Genomic DNA, 9868 nt, shown 5'->3' with positions numbered 1-9868 from the left:
TGCGGATCAGCAAAGTCGTCTTCATGTGGGCCTCCACTGGCTTTTCTTCCCCTTTTTTCCTAGGTTCTTGAGCTGTGAAAAATCTAGACAGATACATATGTCCTCATCTGAACTGGTCATTAGTCTCCTCTTCTGGTCTGAGGGAAGAAATGAGCACCTCAGGGCCCAGTTATCTCATTCTAAAGTAGATGCCTGCAATAGGTACTTCACAGGTGCAATTCATGCACCTTTTCCTCAATGTCGACAACAAAGAGAATGCCGGATGGCTTGCTCAGCTTTCACTGTTGTGATTTTCTGAAGCAAAGTGAAATGAATCTCCCACCCTCAGTGTTTCTTCTCTACCATGCACGTGCTTCTGACCTCCCTACTTCTTGTTGTCCTCTCGTGGCCGCGCTAATGAAAAATGAAAAAGCCCTTCCATTTTTGAGAAGCAAACTGGTAAATTTCAGCATCTTCTGATGCATCGCAAATGTTCAGAGTTTTTAGGAAGTCGTTTATTTAAAGTCTTCAGAATAATTTTGGTAGACAGTGTGCAAGGTTAAGAAAACCTCTGAATGCTTGTATTTGATCTGCAGGTACCTGACTATGCCACAAGGATTAAAGAGCCGATGGATCTTTCAACAGTTCTGACTCAAATTGACTCGCGCCAGTACCTCGCTGCCGGAGACTAGCTGAAGGACATCGATCTAATCTGTAACAATGCCTTAGAGTACTACCCGGATCAAAGATCTACAGGTGAGGATGTGCTTTTTAGCCCTAGTTTAAAAAATCTGTCGAACGTATAGATGGATAAATGCTGTGTGCGGACAATAGACTTCGGATGGATTAGATGATTTTGGACGTCCACAGAGTACATCTCTTACCACATTGTAAATATTTTATCATTTTGCTACTTGGGCATGGAATTGTGATATAAGTGTTCCCCAGGAACTTGTGTTTTTGTTTTAATTAACTTCGATGTTGTTATGCTGAAAATATTCACTGAGAGAACCTTTTGGAACCAAGCTATGAAGAAAGCAATTTTCTTCTGTGATCAAAACAGTTTCATTGGTTGGTAGACAACATTCAGTTAAAGTGTGTAAAATTTCAGATCGTCACAGCGCCTATGTTTTGCAAGACACTGCATATTCAATGGTGAGGAACGAAATGGATACAGAGTTTAGACGACTTTGTGAACAAATTAAAGAATCTCGTGAGAAAAGAGGTACGTGCTTTAACGCTAAGGATTTGAAGACTTGTCTCTGCATTTGTAACTGAAAATGCACGACGAAGATCTTTGGTATCTATTCTTTCTTGCAAGGTCGCACCTCTGCAGCGTGTGCTCCATGCGACAACTCCAAGTCACCACAGCAGAACCCTGCTACTGAAGACGAGAAACCAGATGAAGAGAGTAATGAAAATGAGGAGATGCCAGCGGCACCTGTAGATGCCAGTACACCCATTTCTAATGGCAAGTTGCATTTTATTCAGCTGCTCTTGTCATTCATACCTTCTCCGTTCTTGAGGCGCAACAGGTGTCTCTGATGCCTGGCTCTTTATGGCAGAGGTAGTTTGTTTTCAAATCGACTTCCAAATGGGAGAGAGAAATCCAGAGGTCATTCATTCAATATAGTGATGAATTAAAGTTCAAAGAAAGTTGGTTCATTTGATGTACTCTTACTGGAACTTCATTTTGTAAACAGAACGACCCCCCACTCAAGGATATCACAGCTTCCCACCCATACTAAAAATGATAGTACTCACCCTTGTAGGAGCAGCAATGTGAAGAAGGTCAAGGGCAGTAAGAAGGGTTCGAAACTTTGATATAACAAGCCTTTCACTTTTTTTGACAGAGCTCCTAATAAGCATCTTTAGCAAGGTCTGGAGATGGGAGAAAAACTCAAACTAGATTTTAATTCTAGGATGTATAATGTCAAGCTTGACTGTTCCTCTGAACAGTCAATTGAATTTAATTTTTTTTAATTTAAATTAATTAGTTTAGTTTTTTTTAATTTAAATTCAACTGAATTTAAAGTTTTGAATTTAAATTCCAATTGAATTTATTGAAAAAATTCCAATTGAATTTAGTGTTTTGTTGTTGTAGTTTTTCACGAAACACTAAGTTTATGTGAAAGGTTTTGCTGCAATATCTTTTTGCCAAGGATATTAAGCTTAAGTTATCCACAAGAAAACGGTGGGGAGAGGGAAGCTTTAGTTTTGAAAGCTTTTTTTTTTTTTTTTTTTTTTTCTCTCCAGGTTTTTCTTGAGCACAGCAGCGTTTCAGTGTCTGCCTGCCATTAGTTGCCCCACTACCAAGTCAGGAGGGTCAATTAAACTTGCGTGAGGCAGAATTTCTTTATCTGAATCTACGTGGTTCACATAAATATATTCCTGTTTCCTTCTTTCCCTAGGATTATTCTTCTCCCAGTATTGAATGTTTCAACGGACACTGTTTAAGATCAATGAGCAAAAGCATCCTGCGGTGTTCAGTCTCCAGCTTTGAAGAAAGTATGGCGATACTGAGGGGAAATGTCAAGAGAAGACGCTTTTCAAGGTACTGTATTTCTATATGTTCAATCTCTGTTCGATTTGTAGATTGAAAAGCAAGAGAGAAAGCATGTGCAGTGAGTTGTGGCCTGATAAACCTCCGGCTAAAATCAGCAGAGGCCTAAGAGCATGCTGATGGCGTACCAGTACCTTAAAACTAGAATCCCTCTTCTCAGTGAAAGTCTTCTGCTTTTCTAAAAAAAACATGTTTTTTTCCCCAACCCCTTTGAGGTGTTGTTGTGGTTTAACCCGGCCGGCAGCTAAACACCACACAGCCCTTCTGCAACCCTCCCACCTCCCTCTCTGGGATGGGGGAGAGAAATGGGAAAGTGAAGCCTGCGAGTTGAGATAAAGACAGTTCATTAAGACAGGAAAATAATAATGATGATGATGATGATGATAGTACTGCTACTAGTAATGTGTACAAAACAAGTGATGTACAATGCAGTTGCTCACTACCCGCTGACCAGTGCCCAGCGTAACCCCTAGCAGCCCGGCTGCCCCGCCCTATCCATGGTGCAGCGTGTTGCCATAAGGCATAGAATTCTTTGGCCAGTTGGGGTCGGCCATCCTGAGTCTGTCCCCTCGCAGCTGTTGCTGTGCGCCGATTCTGATCGCTAGTAGGACAGTGAGACACCGAAAGGTCCTTGGCTTGTTGTAAGTACTGCTCTGCAGCAATCGAAACATCGGGGTGGTATCAGCACTCTTCTAAACATCCTTTCACACATTCTAAGCCAAAACATAGCAACCTACCCGCTACTAGGAGGAGAACTAACTCTGTCCTAACTGAAACCAGGACATGTATCTTTTCCACTTGGGTGCTATTGCTCATAATTTTGAGAATTCAACATGAGCAAGCTAGGAAATGTGGGTACATACAGAACCGCGTGTATATGGTACGCAACAGACTTGGGATGTGGATTCTGCGTGAGGCCTACAGGCTTCTCTTTGTATACCATGGAGCATTGGCTTGTAAACATGGTGAAATTTCCCATCCTTGATGGGTCTAATACAACAAGTCTTTTCTCCCTTCTCTGCCCGGTCCTCTTTCTTAATGTAGGCAGTTGAGAAAGCCAAAATTGGAACGAAAAAAAGAATATAACACAGGTAAGTGGCTGTAAGTCCCCGGGATACCTATTTGCGCTGGTTACTGAAGAGGATGGCACTTGGTCACTCCATGGCTTTCATTTGGCCCCAAAGCCTTCTGTAGTCAGCTGAATTCACTCCTCAGTGACTTTTCTGTGAAGAGAGGTAGGTGCAAATAGGAGATTTTATGAATTCCTTGGGGAGGGAGCAGTGTGAATTGCAGCTTGGTAGGCACAAAGCAAACTGTTCTAATTGTGCAAAGTAAATCGATACTTGATAAGTTCAAACTTAGTTTTATAGCTGGCAAGCACAAAAGTAAACCTTAGCTGTGATCCTAGCAGCACAGTGGTGTAGCTCTTCCCTTCCCCTTGTCCTCTTGGCTCTTTTAATGACAGTGCAAGCAACAAACCTGTGCCAAAGGGTGCTGTATGGCAAACAATGGGCAGGCTTTTTTCTAAAAAGCACGAGTTTGAGTTATCTGGTGTTTGGGTGTTTCTCTTGAAACGATTCTTCCCTCCTTGAGCTGTTAGATCCTAATGCAGGAAATGGAAGTGCTGCATGCATAAACAGAGTAATCAAACATACACCTCTTAGGAAGAGGCTTGCAATGTCATAGTGTTTGTTTTGAGCACTGTTAGATACAGTTTGACATGACTGGAGTGAAAACACCTTAGAGAAAGGTGTTGATTGTTCTCACTTTTCCAAGACAGAAATAACTGGAGTAGATTTCCCTCCTGCATGGAACAAAAGTTGCACGTTTGTTTTTGTCTGGCTAGCTTTCAGTCTCTTTAAAAATTTCCCTACAGGTCCCAGTTTTAAGTAGACAGTTTAAACGTGCAGAGCGATGAAGAAGTGGAATGCAGTGGTTGTGACACCAACTTCTGATCTGAAATGTAAAGAAAACTCAATCCACTTCAGGGTGCCTTTTTTGTTTGTCTGTTTCCATTTTACAAGAGCAACGGTGAAATAAGGAGAATCCCATCTTCACTGTTTCAAAATGCTTTGTTTCTGCGTTTCAGTCACCAGAACATTGAGGAGTAGAGCTGGTGCAAAAACTGTGAGACGAGTCCACGGAGAAAACAGGGACGTGGAGCTGCGCCGCAGCTGTAGAGTCGGACACAGTCGGTACTCGACTACTAACTCGTCCATTCTATTTGACAAACTTATGACAAAGTAAGTCATCTTTTCTTGCAGACCTCTTAGAATGATCTTTCTTAGCAAGCCTTTGCACTATGGCATGATGTTGGCCTCGACTTGCTCTTTATTTTGACAGCAAAGAGGTATGGCTGCTCCTGGCATTTCCTTCATGTTTACAGGGAGACACCGTTACCTGGCTAGATAAACAGATTTTCTTGAAGGTGCTATTTCAGCATATAAGAATTGATTTAAAAAACAACAACAACAACAACAACAAAAGTGCTTCATGGCTTACTAGTTTTGTAATCTCACATTTCTCCAGGAATACTTGATTTGCTGCATTTCACCATTACACTCGTCAGCACCACTGATTCTGGTTTATCACTATTTGCATTGCAAATCTCCTTGTCCAAAGCTTAAACTGATGTATGCACTGCTTGAAAACAAAACCTGAAGTTGCAGAGCAGAAGACTCAAGTCATTATGTTAGCCGCTGTGTAACCATACTGCTTTCCAAACATAAGATGTCCAGCTTATTTTGTTTCTATGAAGAGTTTAAACGGCTCCCGTTAAGCAAAGATGTCCCCACACTGATACTATTAAGCAAGGATTCCACCTCCTTTGGCTGAGGTCTGCTCCCTTACTCACATTCGAACATTCATCCAAGTAGCCTGCAATTCCACACTCTCGGGGGAAAGTCCATAGAATAGAAAAGGTTCCTCCAGTCTCTTCCTCAGCCTTTTTTTGAAGCATGCAATAAAGCAAAACATTCACAGGCTGCCCTTCCATGCAAAACAAGGCAAATTAGTAAGACAGGAGCCACAAAACTGATTGTCCTTTAAAGTTAAAATGAGATTTGAAATAGATCGAGTTAGCAAGTGTTGTAAGTCTGTAGCTATGTCTGGTTTTGCCAATGCAGCACAATTCCCTATCACGTCGCCAGAGCTGCTTCTGTAGCTCTGTCGTGGTTTAACCCGACCGGCAGCTAAACACCACGCAGCCGTTCGCTCACCCTCCCCCCTCCCTCTCTGGGACGGGGGAGAGAAATGGAAAGTGAAGCCCGTGAGTTGAGATAAAGACAGTTTAATAAGACAGGAAAAAAAAAAATAACAAAAATAATAATAACAATAATAATAATGATGATACAATGGGGATAATACGAAAGTAATAATAGTATGTACAAACAAGTGATGCACAATGCAATTGCTCACCACCCGCTGACCGATGCCCAGCCTAACCCCGAGCAGTCCGGCCCCCTCCCCCCGGCTAGCCACCCCTATATATTGTTTAGCATGACGTCAGATGGTATGGAATACCCCTTTGGCTAGTTTGGGTCACCTGTCCTGGGTCTGTCCCCTCCCAGCTCTTACTGCACCCCCCAGCCTGCCCGTTGGCAGGACAGAGCAAAGGCTGAGATGTCCTTGGCTTAGTATAAGCACTGCTCTGCAACAATTAAAGCATCGGGGTGTTATCAGCACTCTTCTCATTCTAAGCCAAAACACAGCATTCCACCAGCTACTAGGAAGAAAATTAATTCTGTGCTAACTGAAACCAGGACATCTATCCACCCCTTATTCCATACCATTTATGTCATGCTCAGGTTACACTCTTTTCCATACATTCTAATTAGTCACCTATAGTAATCATGGTAGTGATAACATACAGTATAATATACTATTTAACATGGTGCAATTCAGTTCATGGGCTATTCTCACCCAGTATTAAATCTCCTTGAGGTACACACCGGACCTCTCCATTCTTTTGCATCACCCACCAAGTATATCCAGGTCCCTGAGCAAAAACAATTCCACGAATAGGTTTGCCTTTTCCTGAGGCAGGAGTAGCCCAGACTGTTTTACCCAGCATATTTTTTACATGCACTACAGGAACTTTATCCCCATCTACAGTACGTAACAGGTTTGATTGGGCAGGTCCAGCTCGGTTGGTAGATCCCCTAGTATTGACTAACCAGGTGGCCTTTGCCAAATGCGTATCCCAGTTTTTGAACGTCCCAGCGCCCATTGCTTTCAAGGTAGTCTTTAACAGGCCATTGTATCGTTCAATTTTCCCGGAGGCTGGTGCATGATAGGGGATGTGATACACCCATTCAATACCATGTTCTTTGGCCCAAGTGTCTATAAGGTTGTTTCGGAAGTGAGTCCCATTATCTGATTCTATTCTTTCTGGGGTGCCATGTCGCCATAGGACTTGCTTTTCAAGGCCCAGGATGGTGTTCCGGGCGGTAGCATGAGGCACAGGATATGTTTCCAGCCATCCGGTGGTTGCTTCCACCATTGTAAGTACGTGGCGCTTGCCATTGCGAGTTTGAGGGAGTGTGATGTAATCAATCTGCCAGGCCTCTCCATATTTATATTTCAGCCATCGTCCTCCATACCAAAGAGGCTTTGACCGTTTGGCTTGCTTGATTGCAGCACATGTTTCACAGTCATGAATAACCTGTGCTATAGCGTCCATGGTCAAGTCCACCCCTCGATCACGAGCCCATCTGTATGTTGCATCTCTACCTTGATGGCCTGAGGTGTCATGGGCCCATCGGGCTATAAATAATTCACCTTTATGCTGCCAATCCAGGTCCACCTGAGCTACTTCAATCTTAGCAGCCTGATCCACCTGCTGGTTGTTTTGATGTTCTTCAGTAGCCCGATTCTTGGGCACATGAGCATCTACGTGGCGTACTTTCACAGCCAGGTTCTCTACCCGAGCAGCAATATCTTGCCACAATGCAGCAGCCCAGATAGGTTTGCCCCTACGCTGCCAGTTGTTTTGCTTCCATTGCTGTAACCATCCCCACAGGGCATTTGCTACCATCCATGAATCGGTGTAGAGATAGAGAACTGGCCATTTTTCTCGTTCAGCAATGTCTAAAGCCAGCTGAATGGCTTTCACTTCTGCAAACTGACTCGATTCACCTTCTCCCTCAGCAGCTTCTGCAACTCGTCGTGTAGGACTCCATACAGCAGCCTTCCATCTCCGATGCTTCCCCACAATACGACAGGACCCATCAGTGAACAGGGCATATTTCTTTTCATTCTCTGGCAACTGGTTGTACAGTGGGGCTTCTTCAGCACGACCCACCTCCTCCTCTGATGATATCCCAAAGTATTTGCCTTCTGGCCAGTCCATGATCACTTCCAATATTCCTGGGCGACTGGGGTTTCCTATTCGAGCCCGCTGAGTAATCAGTGCAACCCACTTGCTCCATGTAGCATCAGTTGCATGATGCGTAGAGGGGACCCTTCCCTTGAACATCCAGCCTAGTACCGGTAATCGGGGTGCTAGGAGGAGCTGCGCTTCAGTACCGACCACCTCCGAAGCAGATCGAACTCCTTCATATGCTGCCAATATCTCCTTTTCAGTTGGAGTATAGCGGGCCTCAGATCCTCTGTATCCCCGACTCCAAAACCCCAGAGGCCGACCTCGAGTTTCCCCAGGTTCTTTCTGCCAGAGGCTCCAGGTGGGGCCGTTCTCCCCGGCTGCAGTGTAGAGCACATTCTTTACATCTGGTCCTGTTCGAACTGGCCCAAGGGCTACTGCATGGACTATTTCCTGCTTGATTTGTTCAAAGGCTTGTCGTTGTTCAGGGCCCCATTCAAACTCATTCTTCTTGCGAGTTACTTGGTAGAGTGGGTTTACAATCAGACTGTAATTTGGGATGTGCATTCTCCAAAACCCCACAACACCTAGGAAAGTCTGTGTTTCTTTTTTGTTAGTTGGTGGAGACATAGCTGTTATTTTGTTGATCACATCCATTGGGATTTGACGACGTCCATCTTGCCATTTTATTCCTAAAAACTGGATCTCCCGTGCAGGTCCTTTGACTTTATTTTGTTTTATGGCAAAACCGGCTTTCAGAAGGATTTGGACTATTTTCTTCCCTTTCTCGAAAACTTCCTCTGCTGTGTCACCCCACACAATAATGTCATCGATGTACTGCAGGTGTTCAGGAGCTTCCCCCTGCTCTAGTGCAGACTGGATCAGCCCATGGCAAATGGTAGGGCTGTGTTTCCACCCCTGGGGCAGCCTATTCCAAGTATATTGGACTCCCCTCCAAGTGAAGGCAAATTGTGGCCTGCACTCTGCTGCTAGAGGGATGGAGAAAAATGCATTAGCGATGTCAATTGTGGCGTACCACTTGGCTGCCTTCGATTCAAGTTCATACTGAAGTTCCAGCATGTCCGGCACTGCAGCACTCAGTGGTGGCGTGACTTCGTTCAAGCCGCGATAGTCCACTGTTAGTCTCCACTCGCCATTAGACTTTCGCACTGGCCATATGGGACTATTGAAAGGTGAATGAGTCTTGCTGATCACTCCTTGGCTCTCCAATTGACGAATTAGCTTATGGATGGGAATCAGGGAGTCTCGGTTGGTGCGATATTGCCGCCGGTGCACAGTTGTGGTAGCAATTGGCACTTGCTGTTCTTCGACCCTCAGCAACCCCACAACAGAGGGGTCCTCTGAGAGACCAGGCAAGGTAGATAATTGTTTAATGCCCTCTGTCTCTAAGGCAGCAATACCAAAAGCCCACCGGAACCCTTTTGGGTCCTTGCAGTATCCTCTTCTAAGATAGTCTATGCCAAGGATACATGGAGCATCCGGACCAGTCACAATGCGGTGCTTTTCCCACTCATTCCCAGTCAGACTCACTTCAGCCTCCAATACAGTCAACTGCTGAGATCCCCCTGTCACTCCACAAATATAGATGGGCTCTGGTCCTTTATAGCTCGATGGCATTATAGTACATTGTGCACCGGTGTCTACTAAAGCCTTATACTTCTGTGCGCGTGATGTGCCAGGCCATCGAATCCACACAGTCCAATAAACTCGATTGTCCCTTTCCTCCCCCTGGCTGGAGGCAGGGCCCCCCTAATCCTGGTCAGAATGTTCCTCGTTTCTGTGTTTGAAGGACTGTCTGCTGGAAGTTGGAGCAGCAAACTTTTCGGAGAATCCCTTTTTCCTGATTGTTTTCTTTTGCAACTCACGTACCCGTGCCTCTAGGGTCGCGGTAGATTTTCCATCCCACTTTCTCATGTCCTCTCCATGGTCTCGTAAGTAAAACCACAGGGTGGCACGGGGTGAGTACCCACCATATCGTCTTCCTT

Source organism: Netta rufina (assembly GCF_964035555.1).
Source record: "Netta rufina genome assembly, chromosome: 18".
NCBI lineage: Eukaryota > Metazoa > Chordata > Aves > Anseriformes > Anatidae > Netta > Netta rufina.
Note: the sequence above shows the minus strand (reverse complement) of the source record.